Below are 19249 nucleotides of genomic sequence, written 5' to 3'. Positions count from 1 at the left end.
GATTTCACCAATTGTTCTTTTTCTTTCTTTCTTTACAATGCATTCTCCTCCATCTCTAATCCAGCTGTAAATGTATCACTTTACTGTAGAAATGTATGTGATCTGAGGTCTGTGCGTTAACTGTACCCCTGAACATATAGCATATATTACGGACTTCATAACCATTGGAGGCGTATGCAGGTCAACAAAACGTGCTTATGATATGTAGGTTGAAAATTACATGATTGTTTCAAGGTGTTTTTTTTTTTCTACGAAAGGCTCAGGCGGTCGAATGGCTGAGTTGAGCGTCTAGACAGGGGACGGAGCGCCGGTAGATGGCAGTCGTGTCCCTTCTGCACTAAACAGGAAGAAGCAGCGCATCAAACACTCATACTCAGTACACAGGCTATACACAATCACACACGCACATGTGTGCGTCAAACAGGCTCTACATACCTCGTCATATAATCTATTGCTTTCAGGGTTATTGCACTCGACCAATCATTGGTAAGAGTTAAAAAGATTATTGGACCATTGACTTTTACGCATCCGAGAAGACGCCAGTGAGGACAGTGAGAAGAGTGAGACTTTGGGCTGAGGGCAACATCAATACGTTTTATAAGATTTTTGGTGTCACCAGAGGAGCGCGCTGAGCCGATACCCACGGAGAGCCGCGCGTCATTGGTTATCACGCTAGATACTTCACACTAGAACTTAATTCACGACAAGATCTCGACGTATTCGACGATCCTTATCTCTTTAGATGTTCCTGCTCGCGGAGTGACTCACTTGTGGCTTTTTCGGCTGTCGCGCGCTGCGCAATTCCACGGCTTGGCGCGGAGCGCAGCATCATTCTCGTGGATTTTCGTCGCGTCACTGGATTGCTTTTTGCCGGAGTTGAGTTGAACTCCATTGAGTATCTGCTGGGATGTAGCTTTTGAAGAATATCTCTTTTATAACACGTTTATACGCATTTGAAAAGGAACTACGACTGTGGTTAGTATATTTATCTGCCATTTAATAAAAGAAAAAAAAAGAAAAAGAAAAAAAGATTTGTCTCACATTTGGCGCATTTCCATCCACATTCCTGAAAACAGAAAAAAAAGAACCTTGGATGATTTTGTCCTTTTTTTCCCCTTTCCAAATGATTCTGGTGGTCTTGGATAGGATGTGATATACGAATATTTGCCTTTGCCAACGCACGAGGCTCACCTCTCAAGGCATTCCGTGGGACATAATCACATTTCAAGGAAATAAGCATCTTGAAATCCGCACTGGGCTGTGAGTAGAAATCCAATCAGATCGGGTGCGTAAAGGAGGAAGAAAAGTTCCGTTTTAAACCATGCCTGAGGAATAAGGACATCACCGGTCTGCATTTATGGTCTGCTGAAGATTGGGATGTAGAAGAAGATGCAGGGAATGATCCATCTCAGGGATAAAACCCATCTAGATGCGTATTGGCTGAATGTGAAACCCCAATTATTTGTTGTTAAACGCCAATAATAAATGGCAAAACCAGGAAGACGTCGAATTAATTGATTTATCAGCAGGAAAAAGACTTGGTACACCGGGTTTTGATGATGCGGGGCAAGAAAGCATCGAGATATCTGCTCTAGGGGCACTCGTCCATATGATGGCACTGACAGGAAGACCGAATGGATATACAGGAGCAAATTTCTTCTCATAGAAGCTTGTGAATGCAAAACTGCTCTTGGATAGCTTGGATAGCCCAAAGTAAACGCTGAAGAACATTTTATTGGCATCGCGCTTCACTGCTTGAGAATTGCAGATGGATTTTCGTGCTTTGGAAGCGAACGGAACGGTGATTTTGCCTCCAATTTGAACCTCACAGATTGAGAAAGTAAGTAATTCGTGATTTGATATTGGCATCACTGGACACGTTGACATCTTTCTGACACCTAATGCATCTGTTTACCAAAGATGTCTTCTGGGGTAAAAGCTTACTAGATATTGCGCCCTTAACGTCTAATGGCACTTACTATACAACAGTAATTATTAAAAAGGTCACAGCACAATCACTTGTGTAATTTGAACTGTCGTTCAGTATATATTCGTACACCTATCCACTGAAGCGTTCTCTCACCGGCAGTGAGCCTTTTTATTATTTATATATTTTTTCACAGTCTTTATCTCTCTCTTTCTCGTGTGTGTGTGTGTGTGTGTGTGTGTGTGTGTGCGCGCGCGTGTTTGATAAATGTGTGCGCTATTGACAACTGCACAGTGTTCCATCTTTGCGGTCGAATCTTTCTTCCATTCATTCTTTCATTCATTCAGTCTCAGTGTGATATGGCATGATTCGGTTCGTCATATTTTTACACAATTTATTATGTAAGAATAAAAATGAGCAGTTATTCAGATGTTATCAGTTTAGATTTGGTTAGAATGCGGGGTTGTAGTGCTGGAGGCAGAGATGCAGGCTGTTGCTTGTTTGATTGGTCAGACCCCTCTATTTATCATTTTATATGCATAAAAAAAATCACATGACCTAATACACACACACACACACACACACACAGTTCTTGGATATAAACATATTAAATATGCAGACAATATATAATCAACAAATTGCTAATGTTACCATTGCTACTAAGCCTGATATTAATATAAAAGCAACTAAATTCCAATAAATAATGTTCACTTTTCAACTTTTATAATGCATTTACAGCCGAATTTGTGCTGTTTAATAAGCAGGCCATAGTATAGACACGATATGATTCAAGGCTGGCAGAGTTTGGACTTGGTCCGGTAGCTGTCCGTGGTCCTGAAATCCCTGCCTGAAAACAGCAGAACTGCACTGCTGTTTGTGTTTCTTTACTTCCCACTGCCTTATGCTGCTCTGCCTTGTGAACATCCAGCGTATGAGGTGGCAAAGTATTATTTTTATAGCTAACCGTACAATCCAAGCCAACAATATTAAAGACTGGATTACATTCTCACAGGAAAGGAGGATCTACATCAGGATAATAAGAGGATCGACTTGAACAAACATGCCTAGATTAGCCATGCCGCATATTCTGAGGTCATAGCTGTCAGTCATAATTAACTGTTCTCTCTACTCGAGGAAAACGATTATCTGTGGCTTTGTATCACTGGTACCAGCGGTTTTCTTTTTGACTTCATTGTCGTTTGTCAGAAGTCAATAAAACATTGGCAGAGAAGTTGGCCTTTTTACTTTTTAATTTGTGATGGCTAAAGCGATCTGATAAACCTTCTTTATTCAGATCAGTTCAGGATGTTTTGCATTCACAGCATCCCGGTTGATGTGTATTGGTTTGAAAAGGAAGTGATAAATGAGGCTGCAGCCAACAGCTTATGCCTTGTTAATGTGTGATCTGAAGAAGTTGACCAGACTGACCTTTAAAGCAGAAGTCAGACAGTCTTTGTGCTTACTTGTTCTGAAGACACTGGCTCATAGTGCATAGAGCATTTTCAAACCTCAGTTTTTCTTCTAAAGCAAATCTCCTCTCAAAGTTTATTTTATTCAGAATAAACAATCTAGACTTTCCTTTCATCTTTCCTTTCCTTTTTAAGATCAAGAACGTGAAGCTCTTGCTCTGCTTGACGTTTTGAGGTCACAAGGTGAAGTACAGCATAGTAATGTTATTGTTCTGAAAGCCGAGTGGATGAATCAGAGGCAGTGTCTGAGTGTGTGTAATGACTGAGTAATGTCCATCTGTCTGACGAACTCCATTTTGTTCCTTCAAAGCAGCCAGTGCATGGCCGCCCACTCTCCGTCACCCTTTGGGAGAGCTTCCTGTTGGCCTGACGCCCGATCTGAAGCTTAGAGGCCTGCGATACCACAAGACCCCTTTACAGAGATGTTATATGTGTACAGGATGATAGACATTTAAAGGATAGTTCACCAAAAAAAAAAAACACATTTTGTCATAATTTACATTTAGATTTATTCATTTGGCATAAGTTTTTTATCCAAAGCGAATGAGAATTGAAGAATACAACAAGCAATGCATCTCAGAAAGTGCTCATAATACAAAGTTTCAGACATTGTTCAGATAAGTACAAGTACAAGGAAATTGCAAATGAAAGTTAAATAAGAAAACATGCATAACTATATTTAGATTATTTCGGATCTGTCTTATGTCTTGTTAACAACCGAATAGAAACAAAGCCTTCATCGCATTCATACCTTAAAGCACCGGCCCCTATTCCCTGAGGTGAACGAAGGATGTTTTTAAAATCTTCGCTCTCTTCCAGGCACTTGATGAAGGGAGGAAAAGAAGCAGAGGAATGATGGCGTGATGTTGCCTTGGGGAGATGAATTGGGCCGCTCATTTTATGTTCCTTTGCTGTCAGGAGCTTTAGCATGATGAAGATGTCGGGTTGGGTGGGGTAGAGGGATGACATTTGTTTGTTGGTGAATGATGCAGCGTGATTCATGTTTCTGTGGAGATACTCCATATCTCACTCTGTGCGTATTCCAAAATTTTCTACATGTTCAGCCCAGCACAAACCACTGGGAAAGGCAGAACGTCCAGTTCGGTCATAAAATATAAATGTCAATACATTTATTGTCCAGCATTACGATTGAGATTCACATCGTAAATGATTTGTGGAATTGCCTCTGGTGAGATTTTTGAGATTTACTGAAATGGTTATGTTGTCTTCAATGCCTCATAATTGATGAACGACATTGTTTTTCAAGCACAAAGCAAAATCTGCGTTTCATATCCGTAGTATTTATGGGGCATACTGATGGATTTCTGGAAACACAAGCAACTTAGGGCTGGTTTATTTTACTGTTCGAGTGTGACAGTCCCATGAGCCTCTTGGGTGGCTTCTACAAAGTGAGCTTCTGTGGGCATGAACAGCAATTAATCACAGTTAAAATAAAGCTACTTCTTTAAGGTGTAAATCAAGTCTTCTTTTGTCATTTTCCATTGAGAATCACCTTTGTGGGAAGATGAACATAACTCCAGCAATAAATAAATTAATAAATAAAGCTCTAGAGATGTAACATACATTATGTGCACATTATGTGAATTTGAATATAACAGTGTAAGTGGATTTTAAAAATCATAGAACTGTAGAACTTTCTATATTTCGAATTTGAATTTGTCCATGTGATGGCAAAGTGGAATTTTCAAGATTATGAATTCAACTTATTTAAATATACGTTACTTTTGATCAATTGAATTTGTAACTGCTGAAATCTTTAATTAGCATTTATCTCCAATCAAGACCTCAAATATTTGAACTGTAGCATATTCCATCATATTTAGCATACTAGCTTTTATTTTCCAGGGTGGAAGAAGACTTAATCAATCCAAATAATTTTCCTTAGTTTTGTTGCCAACTCTTGAATATAAAAGGAAGCCAGTTATTCATTTTGAATTTGCCCATCTGCAGTGTGTACAGTATTTCTCCACCATGTGATTCCCAAGCTAAATCCGTCAGTTCTTCAATTTACACCCCATTCTATACATAATAAACACTTTCAAATCAGGCAGATTAGCTTGTGTAAAACCCAGCTTGGGCGTGAGTTAGTATTCATTTCTTAAACTGCTGGAGACTGTTATCAAAAACGCAACCTGTCTGTCAATGTTTTTTTTTTTTTTTTTGTCCTGAGGTACAGTTTCTCTCAGGGGGATTTGGTTTAGAGTGAAAGGCAGATTAAAAAGTGAGAGAACCCGGCTTGATAAGCAACCTCACTCTATTGTCTAAATCTTCCATGTCACAGCATAGAGATTTCTCTCCCTGGAGTCAAACTACAAGGCCACGTAAGGGAGGTTATGTAGGTAGTGTGTATTGATTAATGGGCTGGAGTTGTGGCGAGGATGACATTGAATTTAAGTTTTTGTCTCTTTATTTTCCGTCTTAAAGCAAGTGCATTTTTTCTATGTCAGAATTCAGCCGTCAGCAAATGCTGTGTATTTTGTATTCACTGCACTAGTGTGTGGAAATGGGCCGGTCGACCTTTCTTCAGAGAGAGTGTATGACGATATATAACACGATAATACATCTCAGAGCTTTTAAACCATCATTTGATGTCTTGTGAAACACTCTATTCAGGATATTTAGCTGCATTTTAGACATGAACCAGATGTTGAAATCTATGATGTGGTCATTGTTAAAGAGATGGTTCATCCAAAAAAGACTTCATCCTCCATTGTATGACGTTTTAGCTTCCGTGGAACATAAATGGAGAGAATTTGAATGTGAGGCTCGTAGATCCTTTCCAAGTATTTACATTGAACAGGGACTAAAACTTTCAAGCTTCAAAATAAATGCTAAATCAAGAGAAGAGTTGACTATATTCCATATTTTCTGGAGTTAGGCAAAAACTTTGTGTGAGGAACAGACCAAAACTGAACCAGATCTTTGAGTCCAGATCAGTGTGATTTAACTCAAAAGAATGATTCATTCACCAATAAGACATCATTACATGTATACATGGGTAAAATGGGCAAAATTATAATATATAATAACTAAACATAGATTTTTCAGACTTTTTATACCACAGATCTCCAAATATGATTTTTCTTCATTATTTATTTATTTATTTATTATATATTCTACATGTAAGTCATGACTGGCCAATTTCATGTTCACAAAAAAAAAGAAAGAAAAAAGAAATTGAAATATACTTAAATTAATCACAATTATTAGATTTTACTGTTAACTCGTTTTCTATTTCTCTTCAGGTTTATACATCTGACATAATGTAAATATGCCAAACAAAAATGTATACACAGAGATATTAATTTTAACAATAACAATCATTTTTCAGATAATTAAGCAAAACTGGCCAAAACGCAGCTAAAGCAGGCCTTATGACTTAATGAGGGGTAAACTCCCCCACCCAACCCAGATTCAAGCTCAGCTAAAAGAAAATGACCTGAATCAGCCTGTAACTCAAGTCATGGTCGGGCTGACGTCAGTCGACCTCTGTGGATGCCTGCAGCTGGGCAGAGACAAGCCGTGCCTGTTACCAATAACGTGACCTACAGGTGTGTCTGTGTATGTGTGTGAAAACTGTGCCCGAGACGTTCTCCCTTTCTGGGTTGCACCTGTGAGACATCTGTTCAAGGCAGTGCGGAACTGGCCATATTAATTTTGCTGCTAAATTGAAAGGTTAAAGCTAGCAGACGAGGAGGTGACGGACTGCCGCTCACCTGGTTCCTCTGGTACTAAAGCACCTGTTTAACTGAGGTGAGGTTCAGTTGTCCTCCTGTCATAGGAGAAAGAAAGAGAGAGAGAGAGAGAGAGTGTGTTGTTAATGGTGAAGCTTGGGAGAATCTACATTAAATAGGTTATTTGAGAGAGTAGAATAAAATAAGAGCCGCTGGAGTTGATTGTTCTTATCAGAGTTCATTAACGCAATTTCCTCTCACAAAAGGCTTGTGCAGAAAAGCTCTTTGGCTCAAATAATGACTGGATCAGCCTGTGCAGCCTTAGACTGCTGAAGAAGACAAGGGTTTTTTGCTGCCGTGCTCCGATGCCGGCTTCAGTTATTTACATATAGAGAGGCTCTTACGGACACCGCCTAGCCTGTCTTGGTTTTGATACACTTTAATTGTGAGTACATCATTCCACCTGAGAGTTGTAAACGCCCTGGTTGTCGCACTTCAAGGTTTGGCAGTGGAATCGATCGAAAGAGGATTCTTAATAGAGTGGCGTAAGTGTCTCTTCCCGAACAGCTACCAGTGTTAAAGGACGTGCACACAGTCAGAGAGATGTCAAATGACAAAGTGACCTAAAACCATTCAGCACTGAAGTGAGAATGGCTTATGATTCCCAATAGAGTTCCTGAATCTGAGTTGAAGCAATAATTGCAATTTAAATGGGAAATTTAAGGAAGTATAAGTTATTTTACCTTTTTAACTAGATAGATAGATAGATAGATAGATAGATAGATAGATAGACAGACCGATGAAATGCTACCTATTGAAACTAATATATATTTCATATACATCAAATATTTCAATAGCTAAATACTTCAATAGTTGGCCATGCAGCCCAGCTATAATGTTAGGACTGTCAGTGGCAAGAACGCCCACTAGCGACCAACCTAAAACCACTGTCAATGAACTCTAAAAAACTTGTCCAGATAAACTGCAGTATGTTTCTGTGCACAGTTTGTTTGGTTGAGTTCAGAGAATAGTTTCTGTTGTAAACAGAATCGTAAGCAGCGAGAAGGCAACTCAGGACTTCTGCTCTGACGACCACAGTTATTTTCTAACAATTGGGTGCTGAGCCAAGTGAGTGCACATCAGGTCTCTACAAATCATGAGACTATCATGAGCAAAAGTTTGTTTTTGTAAACATACACAGTTTAAGTTTGTAGCATTGAGCAGTATTTATGCAATTTTTGCCTTGACTGATTACCATTTCTCTTTGGTTAATTGATAAACAAAAGACTCATATTCAAAAATGATTTTGCAAATGGATACAATTTCATTGCTGAATTAAATTTTTAATTTTATATTTAATAAGGCTTTTAGTGTTATTACCTTCTAGTAATTTTATCTGTACAAAATTGGTCAATTATTCTTCCAGATACTGCAAAATGGTTTGTAATGTAATTTTTTTTTCTTCTGGTAATTTATCTATAGAGGCTCATTAATCAGAAGTCAGACATTTACAAAAAATACCTTACGTCTACTGGCAAAAACCATATCTGTCAACCACTAGTCTTTTGAGAAAAGGTTTATTCCATTTCCTCACCGCTCAGAGATACAATATACAGTATGGAAGGTTCATGACATTTTGATTGAATTACATTGACTTAAACTTTCAGGCTATCCTCCTGATGCCACAATACGATTACTATCTCCCCCCGATGTTTTTATATGGGCTTAAAGATAAAGGCATCCATCCAGCCAGAAACATAGCTCCAGGCAATAACAGTATCCCACCACACCTGAGATGTGTCCATTCAGGTCCATTAAAGCACAGCTGGTGTCATTTAGACTGGCAAAGGACGATTCCCTTCACATTTTATAGAGTTAGAACAACAGCGAGCCCCTTTAGCCACAGTGCTTCATCACTCGGAAGCACAGCAAAGCTCGTTTCGATATTCAGATTTTAACATTAGCCTAGCATACATCATCTGCTGCATGCTGCATTAGGTACTCACGTATGAATGCTAATTGGCAAATGTTTCCAAGAAGAAATTTGAAAGGGAAAACAGTCTGTTGCCAAAATCTGCTCTTCTGACTGATTGGTATGCATCAGATAAACTCATAAGCAAAGCATAAAATTGATCTAAAAAGACCCAGTCAGTTGTGTATATGATAGATTATGATGTAATGATAGCTCTAGTGGGTTAGCATACATAAAACAGGTCTTTTATAATAGCACTGTATTTGTCCCAGTTTAATAGATAGCTATCTAATTTAATCTCATCTAATTTCTTCTTCTCTGGAGTCTTGTTCTCCTGGTGGTCGTGGAGTAAGAGAGACGAGCATGTGCAATGGCTTTGTGCTGAAGCGTGAGTGTGTTCATGTACATGTAAAGACCAGTCATTATTCATTTTTTTGTCACATGATCTACTTTATTTCTGAATGTCATTAGAGACTTAGTCAGAGACTTGAATAGAAACACTGTCATTTTGCACAATTCATCAGTGTAGTTTATTTAAAAGGAAGAAAAAGACCAGGCGTGTTCCACCTCGGGAGGAATTGTAACTATTAGCCAACAAGCTATTATATACATAATAATTATTATTTTTTTGCTGTTATTATTAATTTTTCCGATATTACTCAAAACATTTACTCACCCTCAGGCCATCCAAGATGTAATGTAGATAAGTTTGTCTCTTTATCAGAACAGATTTGGAGAAATGTAGCATTACATAACTTGTTCACAAATGCATCCTCTGGAGTGAATGGGTGCCGTCAGAATGAGAGTCCAAACAGCTGATAAAAACATCACAATAATTCACAAGTAATCAACACCAATCCAGTCTATCAATTAATAATTTGTGAAGCAAAAAGCTGCATGTTTGTAATAAATAAAAAATAAAATAAAATACGTCTTAAAAATAAGTCCTTTATAGCATTCTTCAGTAAAAAAAAAAAAAAAAAAAAAAAAAAAAAAAAAAAAAAATTCATCTTGTCTTCATCCGGAGAGAAATATGCATTGATCAAGCACCATTTATAAGTGAAAACTGTCCAAATCAGTTAAACAAGCAAATATGTTGGTGGACTTTGATATAAAAGGACAACAATAGATGAACATTTTGCTGAAAGGAAGCGCTATTATGGATTGCCGGAAGCAACATTTAAAAACGTTAAAATGCTTTAATGATGGATTTGTTTTAATAAAAACACGTAGCTTTTCACTTTTCAAGAAATAATTGATGGACCTAACTCATGTCTGTTACTTGTTGATTATTGTGAATTTTTTTATCAGCTTTTTGAACTCTCATTCTGACGGCACCCATTCACTGCAGAGGATCCAATGGATGTGATGCAATTCTAATTTCTCCAAATCTGTTTTGATAAAGCAACAAACTCATCTACATCTTGGATGGCCTGAAAGTGAATACATATTTAGCAATTTTTCATGTTTGGGTAAAATATTCCTTTACCCTTCTAATTCTGTTATCCAGAATCCTCTCCTTCACTAATCTGCACAGCCTGTAACCACCCATTCACTCCTACAGGAACAGCTGGCCACTCCATTGTATGAGGGTCCAGTATCTGTCTCGCTCTCTCTCGCTTTCTGTAATAAAGCCCCCCGCACACCTCTTTGGCTCAGTACCCCTGGGTCTGAGAAAAACTGTTGAGATGCAGAGTGAGATATGATGTGTTACAACTATGGACACACTCCATTGTGTCCAATTCTCTTTCGTTCTCACCTTGACACCCTCTCTCCCTTTCTGTCTTTCACATTTCCTCCCTCACTTCTCCCTCTCACCTGGTTTGGCCTGTCATTGCTCATCACGTTTCCCTCTTTATCGTTACCCTGCATTCTTTTTTTTCGACTGTCCCATGATTCCTTGTTTTCACATCTCTCGAGGTTCTGTTCCATTTTCTGTTCCATAGTATTTCAGTTATAGAAGTTACATTTGATACAATTAATACTTAAATGGCAAAGGCTGCAATTTTACTCCAATTTAATGGCAATGCTGTCAATTGCACGTGTGCAGCTTAAAATATTTTTAGTGACTCAGGAAGCTTGGTTCATCTCATTTACTTACTTTTCAATATTTATGTTGATATACATTTTTTTTTGGCATTTTACTTGTTTATTGTCAACTAAACACAGAGTTCTCCCTGCATTTTTCTCACAAAATAAAAGCTTGAGGGTTAAAACAGTTTAAAACATCAACATTACCAGAGAAATGTGAACATGTGAATGTGTCAATAAATTATTTACAGATTAATTTAAAATCTCAAAAAATTTTCAAATCAAAAGGATGACTATTTTATTTCAAAGGGACTTACCAACTTAACTACTGAAGTAGTTGTATTACCTATGTAGAAAATAGATACCCTTATTAAAATTAACCATGTTAATTTTTGGTTACCATGGTTTAACTATTTTAACCATGTTTTTTTGTTGTTGTTTGTTTGTTTGTTTGTTTTTTTGTTGGAAAACAATGGCTACTTTTCATAAGGGTTCCTGAAGGTGAAACCACTGAGTGAACCATCTTGTCCTAAAAGGACTTTTAAGTGCAGACTAGAATGTTGGTCAGCGTAGATGTGTTTAGTAAAAGTTTCTTGCCATGTTATCAATGTCATGAAGCACAGTGTACACAATGAATAGTTAGTGGATTGCCTGAACAACCAGTTGACCAATTGCAGTATGGAAGATAAAGATTGCATGTACAATTTTTCTGATTTTATTGTGCAAACTACTGAAGTACTTCTGCTAAAAAAAAATATCAGTTTACAAAATTTAAATAAGAAGGCATCTTGATAAACTACTCAGCTTCATTAATTGAAGATAGACTGTTACACAGTAGAGCAGGAAAAACAGCCTAAAATGATGAATGTGGGTTGTGGGCTAGGAAACATTTTGGTTACCTTGCCCTTCATTTGCACTATCTTCATTATTCTCACGATTTCATTGGTTCTTGCTCAATACTGCTCTTTTCCCTGATAGCACACGTATCACAGAAACGTCTTTTTGACATCTGCAAAATGTTTTTTTTTTTTTTTTCAGATGAGTGTTTGCTCATCTGCAATATGTCTATAGGACGTTTCCTATCAGATATCAAATTGACGTTTAAAAAATGACTTTAAGATGTTAACGATTTAGAATGTTTGTAAAACTGACATCTTAGAGATGTTTGCACACAGCAGATGCTTTCCAGATGAAGGTATCTTTCACAGACATCTTGCAGACGTACGTGTGCTATCTGGGTTGCGTGTTGGAAATGGCTGCAAACCTAAACGCTGGTTAACCTTACTTCATAGTTTGGAATATGTCATAGCATCTGCGATACAAGAGCATCCGTGTCTGGCTTTTTTGTTCCTCAGAATTAAAACATGAAAGAGCGAATAGCTTGTCTTGCACTGTGCACTCAGCTTACGTCTCACTGATTCTGAGTGTATCAGTCTCTGAGACTGTACAGTTTGATAAAATTAATTTGCAGGTGGGAAGACAGAGGCTAAGGAGACATTTATGCATAAAGACCGATTCCTAGATTCATGTTCCTTGTATGCAAATGACCCCAATTTTGATTGTGATGTAAGCTTCATGATCAGTGTGAGATCTTGTACTCATCCTGAATGTAGGCCATACCCATAGACTATAATGAGCTATGAGTGACAGTTATTTTGAGAGGAAACATTAATAAGAATAGAGATATCTATTTATGGCTGGATTTTTCCTGGGTCAGGAGAGACAGGACGAACAGAGCATTCTTAGAATTAATACTTCATTTGAAAGTGATGCTACACAAATAAAATAAATCTTTTACTGAGGTGTGCAACCCTCCGAAAAGGATTTGCAGTCCAAAAAAATATGATTAATGAATTTTAAGGGGATAGTTCATTATCACTTACTCATCATTCCAAACCTATATGGCTTTATTTATCCTGTAAAACATTGCGTTAGCAACGCAAAAGGTCATGGATTCAATTCCCAGGGAACACACATACTGGTAAAAAAAAATTATTAAAAAAATGTATAGCCTGAATTCACTGTAAGTCGCTTTGGATAAAAGCGTCTGCGAAATGCATAAATGTAAATGTAAATGTAAAACACATTATCTTCCATACAATGAAAGTCAATGGGGTCCAATCAATGTTGTTTTAGACTTCAGTGACTGGACAATTGAAACTTTCTGCAAAATATCTTCCGTTGTGCTCCATAGAAGAAAAAATTACAGGTTTGGAACAACATGACACATTATACATTTTTGAATGAACTATCTCCTTTTATAAGGGCACTTGATGCCTAATGTAAAATATGGGTCCTTAAGCAAAACCAGTTAAACTACAGATCAATTATTCATAATGGCTGAAAAAAAGGACTTGAAGCACCTGTCTGAAGCTAGGCTATGTGCAAAATGAATGGTCCTCTGCACAAATTACCACACAAACCATTAAACAAAACCTATTCAAACAGATTGCTAACATTTGGCTCACTGATACCAGAACTGTTTTTAACACACAAGCCAACCCACTTCGCCCCTGTTGTTCTGTAATCACATTTTGCTCACTTGCTTCCGCTTTCTCAATTTGGTGACTAACCCAAACTGTTTTATCTCCAAGAGAAGCAAATGATGCATTTAAGCAGGCAGGAGAAGCTGTCTGGGGGCTGTGATTGGTTAGCAGATGAAGACTTGATGAAGACGGAAAGTGGGCCAGTGGTGTTGGATTCACTTACACTGTATTCGACATACCAGAATGGTCAAAGATTCTAAAGCAGAATCACATGAGAAAGTGTGCTGAATTTGACTGTAGGGACAAAGTTTTTTAAGGTAGTCACATCCAATTGCAAGTACAAGGTTGTTTAAATTTTTTAAACTTAATTTGGTTAGAAACATATATGCAGTGATAAACTTCAGTTTGCTTTTCTTTGCATTTTTCTCTTTATTTCTTTTTTTTTTTTTTTGCTAGCTTGCTACCTGTTACTTGGTAAGTTGCTTTGGATAAAATCTGCTGAATGCATACATGTAAAGGCTAAATTTAGTTTAGTTTTTTTGACACAAAAATAAATAAATTATATATATATATATATATATATATAGTTCTGGGCAATGATTAAAATTTTTAATCGCAATTAAACGCTGGATTTTTTGCAATTAATCATGATTAATCACACTGGTATGCACAAAATTCATTAATAAATTCAAAAGTAGTGTATTGTGCACTTTTTTCATTTAAAAGTACTGCTATATGAATAAAAGTGCAATAACATTTGGTTTGCAAAAACTTTAAACAAATAAGGTGTTTTTTTACAGCGGTATTATACAGAGTAGCAGTTAAAATATGTATTGTAAATCTCAACTTAAAGCCCGGTTTTGAGCCCGGTTCATTTAGCCGTCCCTGGCTTGGTTGGAAGAGGTGATTCAGATCGTGGTTCAGTTATATATAGATCAGAGAGTGTGAGCGTTAACTGCGCCGGAGCGTGGAACTTCTGATACGTGCAGCTCGATTGCGTTAACATTTCTGAGTGACAAAAGTGATAGATCTGTAAAGCAATATATTGTGAGAGGGCCGCAGTTACTGCGTCCCAAATCACTCAAAATAATAAATCAAAGTTAACAAAACGATGAACTACACTATGCTGAGTGAGAGCGCTTCTCTGCTGTCTTCGGAAACTTCCAATTTTCCACTTATGAAGCCGTGATTACGAGCTCATTGCATTATGTTCTGTTAAAAATACCAGTGGTTTGTGAATGTTGATGCTTAGCCTAAATAATTTTCATTTGAGCGCTGCTGTCTTAGGCACACCTCAAATGCTCTCATTAGTTGAGGATGTGTGATGACACCCATCCCAAGTCAGTACTGATCAATATTCCACCCCTCCTGTGACCCATGGTTTGCAAGTATGTACAGTACAGACCAAAAGTTTGGACACACCTTCTCATTCAAAGAGTTTTCTTTATTTTCATGACTATGAAAATTGTAGAGTCACACTGAAGGCATCAAGGGCTATTTGACCAAGAAGGAGAGTGATGGGGTGCTGCGCCAGATGACCTGAACTCCACAGTCACCGGACCTGAACCCAATCAAGATGGTTTAGGGGTGAGCTGGACCGCAGACAGAAGGCAAAAAGGCCAACAAGTGCTAAGCATCTCTCGGGGAACTCCTTCAAGACTATATGTATATAATTCCATATATAATTCCACATGTGTTAATTCATAGTTTTGATGCCTTCAGTGTGAATCTACAATTTTCATAGTCATGAAAATAAAGAAAACTCTTTGAATGAGAATGTGTGTCCAAACTTTTGGTCTGTACTGTATATTCAGAGCCAGTAAGCGACAGACTTTCATAATAATAAAAAAACTGCGTTAATGCCTGATAAAATAATTGTCTGCGTTAATCAATTCATGCATTGACGCGATAATAACGCATTAACTTGCCCAGCCCTAATATATAATATTCACTATTCATTAAAAGAAAACTAATTACAAAACCAGTAGCTATAATGCATGCTGGGAAACAAATGCACCAATAAGCAACTTATTGAAGATGAAGGTTGAGGTGGGTGAACCTTGCTTGTCAAAATTTGATAAATATTCATCATTCAAATTGTGATGCATATAGTAATCATGCAGCTCTATTGAATATCGATTTACAGTGGCATAATGGCAGGGCCGCATCCTGCTATGTCAGCTGGAAAAGTTGTGTTGTATTTCTGGAGGTTGAGGTTAAAGCCAAAACCATATAGCCCTTTGCCCTCAGAGACGCTGAGTCGACAGAACTGTGGTGGGTCTCTCTCCGGCAAACATTCAGAAACAATTGTACGCTCATAGTAAGGCCACATAGTGAACCTTGCTCAGTACGGCATGCAGCAGCGTTCTTTATCTGATGCTAAGGCGCGCAGTCTTTCTTCGCATCAATAACGCTACAAAGTTGCACGTCCCTAAGGCTCTTTGTTGCTGCTTCATCATTCGTTCTCAAAAGGCACATTAGGTTTTTCAGGAAACACTATTACAAAAACAGCATGTTTAGCTTCTCTCATGCATGGCATTCCACCTTTGGGGAGTCCGTTTTTTTTTCTATTTTCTTTTTTTGCGAGTCTGAATACACGAGCACAGAGTGTAGTCTAACCGGTCTCATTTGTAGTCAATGAACGAGTATAATTGGCATGTGTTTCTGTTTGTCCTTTGGGCCCCTATAGGCTTCCGTAGTGCCATTATCAAAGACCCCCTTGTACTGAGGGAAATGGCAGGCTGTCTATTCAAAGACCTCCCTGTAGAGGAGCACTGTGAGCCTGAGATGCCAGTGCAGGGTAACGCTCACCTCAGGGTCTCTGCTAGACTCAGGCAAACACACGCCTTCATGCTGGGCCACCTCGGACCAGGCCAAGGGAAGGATCCCTGTTCTTTCCTCAGTGCCAGACCTTAAAGCCGTGGCAGCTTTGTGCTTTTTGTCTTTCGGTTGCTTTTTGCTCTCAGTTTCTGACAGTGGAATTGAAAGCTAAATATCTATCCATCCATCCATCCATCTATCAGTGTGCCACTGCAATAATTTTGCTTCCAGTATGCACATTATGGAAGTTGTGTGCAATGCATTGTGGAACATAATATCTACACAATGTGTCAAATGTAGTAGGTCACTTGGTATTTATTCTATGCTTACCGAAAATCTGCATACTTCATATTTCATATACTTTCATATAAAAACAGCATGTCATTAGTATGCCATTCTGAACATTCTAGTTCTAGTTCTTGTTTTTGGTTTCTTTCTTTTTCTTTCTTTCTTTCTTTCTTTCTTTCTTTCTCTTTCTTTCTTTCTTTCTTTCTTTCTTTCTTTCTTTCGTTCTTTCTTTCTCCTTCTCACATTGTCTAATTTAATTCTGTTTTTACCCCCTTCAGTGCTATATTCTGGTCTATAATCTTGTGTTGGATGTCATGTAACTGGCTGTACAAAGCTGTTTGTTTTTTTTTGGTTGTTTTTTTCCCCCCAGTAAGGCAGTCTTTTTGCTCCTCAGCACAGTTCCTGTTCCACAGGAACCACAGTTCCACAGTTCTGTTCTTTTTTTTTTTTTTTTTTTTTTGCATATTGTGGCATGTGCACTATGTTTTACATATGGCAAACAGGGAGGCAGCTAATTATTGCTTTGACAGGTTAATCAGCCAGTCACAGTGACGTGAAGCTACTTCATCCTCTCATATGACATTTTTGGCTTTATTTTGGACTTGTGTATCTCTGTTTCCCCTCACATTTGGACTTTGGCCATTGTAGAAAAATGAGTAGCCTATATCATATACTGTATGTATATATTTATATTAGGGGTGGGCAAGTTACTGCATTATTATTGCATTAACATGTTAATTGATTAATGCAGACAATAATTTTATCGCGAGTTAATACAGTTTATTTTTATGAAAGTCAGTTGCTCACTGGCTCTGTATACACATACTGACAAATCATGGGTCACAAGAGGAGATGCTCCCGATTAAATTATTTAGGCTAAGCATCAACATTCAAAAACCACTGTCCACTGTTATTTTTAACAGAAAAGAATGCAGTGAGCTTATAATCATGACTTTATAAGTTGGGAATAGGAAGTTTCCGATAGCACGTGAAGACAACAGAGAAGCGCTCTCGCTCAATGGTCTGCGTGATTTTGCCAAGAAAGACATGTTCCTGGATCAACATTACTGTCCACAAATACAAACTTAACCCAATCCCTACTCCTAAACATAACCTTACCCATAATTTATTCTTAAAATTATAGCTGATTAACAAGGGTGTAGAAGCACCTAATCCTGATTGTAAACCTAAAACTGACATTTTCTGAAAAGTTATATCTCAGTTCTGATTGGTTGATTGGAATGATGTTCCTGAATCAACAAGGATGTTGATCCAGGAACATGTTGTACTTGGTGAAATCACGCTCAAACTCACTCAACACAGTGGAGTTAATCGTTTTGTTAACTTTGTGGTTTATTATTTTGAGTCGTATGGGACGCTGCAACACACGTCCCTCTCACAATGTATTGCCTTACAGTTCTATCGCTTCATATGAATTAGTTTCATAGTAACTAGTTTAGTAATTAATTTAATATGAATTAGTACGAATTTGCTGTGAGATAGGGTGGGAAATATTCATGTAATCATGCAGCACGTATCAGAAGATCTGCGCTCTGACACGGTTAACGCTCACACTCATTGATCTATATATAACTGGACAGCACTCTTGCCCATCTCTCCCAACCGAGCAAGGGACTGCTAAATGGAGCAATCACACTAGTCAAATGAACCAGGCTTTGGGGGTCAAACGTGCTCCGGCAAACCCTAATTATTCTCCCGAATCCCGCACACATGAGTCTCTACCCGCCCATCAAGTGTTGTCCCGCGCCTCACACTGCTGAGATGGGTCCCGCGATCGTGCAGGTCTCTAATAGAAATGTTATTGTTACAATATTATGATCGAGGCTCTGGACTCTGAGCATAACTTGTTTTTCTATAACGAAATATAAAATAATTTCTATAAAAACATTCATGTCCTGGCAGTGACAAATAGCTTGTTTTATATTTAATTTAAATTACATTAATGTTATAATTTGAGATTGGCTACAAAAAATATTTTAACTGCTACTATGTAAAAGGAAGACTGCTGTAAAAAGCACCTTATTTATTTAAAGTGTTTGCAAACCAAATGTTATTACACTTTTGTTCATATAGCAGTTGGCCAACTTTTAAATGAAAAAAAGTGCACCATACACTACTTTTGAATGCATTATTAGCGGCAGTTGTGTGGACGAAAATGGCTTGTTGATGTTAGGTCAGAGGAGAATTGGCAGACTGGTTAGAGATGATAGAAAGGCAACAGTAACTCGAATAACCACTCGATATAACAAAGGTATGCATAATACCATCTCTGAAAGTGCAACACGTTGAACCCTGAAGCAGATGAGCTACAGCAGCAGAAGACCACACCGGGTGCCGCACCTGTCAGCTAAGAACAGAAAACGGAGGCTACAATTCACACAGGCTAACCAAAATTTGACAATAGAAGATTAAAAAAATGTTGCCTGGTCTCAATTTCTGCTGCGACATTCAGATAGTAGGGTCAGAATTTAGTGTAAAGAACATGAAAGCATGGATCTATCCTGCCTTGTCTCAACGGTTCAGGCTGGTGGTGGTGGTAT

The 19249-nt window shown here is 37.9% G+C and overlaps 1 protein-coding gene across 2 annotated transcripts in view; it reads left to right on the top strand.

Moving 5' to 3' along the window:
• Nucleotides 1-19249, top strand: part of LOC132133230 (leucine-rich repeat-containing protein 4C-like) — a 138101-nt gene that overhangs the window by 70195 nt on the left and 48657 nt on the right. The window contains exon 1 of one of the 2 annotated variants that reach the window (XM_059546016.1): nt 302-1840. The exons of the other annotated variant lie outside the window; for it this stretch is intronic. The gene's annotated coding sequence lies outside the window, so the exon portion shown is untranslated. Of the gene's footprint in view, nt 1-301; nt 1841-19249 lie in introns of those variants that run through there. 2 annotated transcript variants of the gene reach the window in all.

The sequence above is a fragment of the Carassius carassius genome, chromosome 50, assembly GCF_963082965.1.
Source record: "Carassius carassius chromosome 50, fCarCar2.1, whole genome shotgun sequence".
NCBI classification, from domain to species: domain Eukaryota; kingdom Metazoa; phylum Chordata; class Actinopteri; order Cypriniformes; family Cyprinidae; genus Carassius; species Carassius carassius.
Note: the sequence above shows the minus strand (reverse complement) of the source record. Positions and strands in the feature narration are given on the sequence as shown.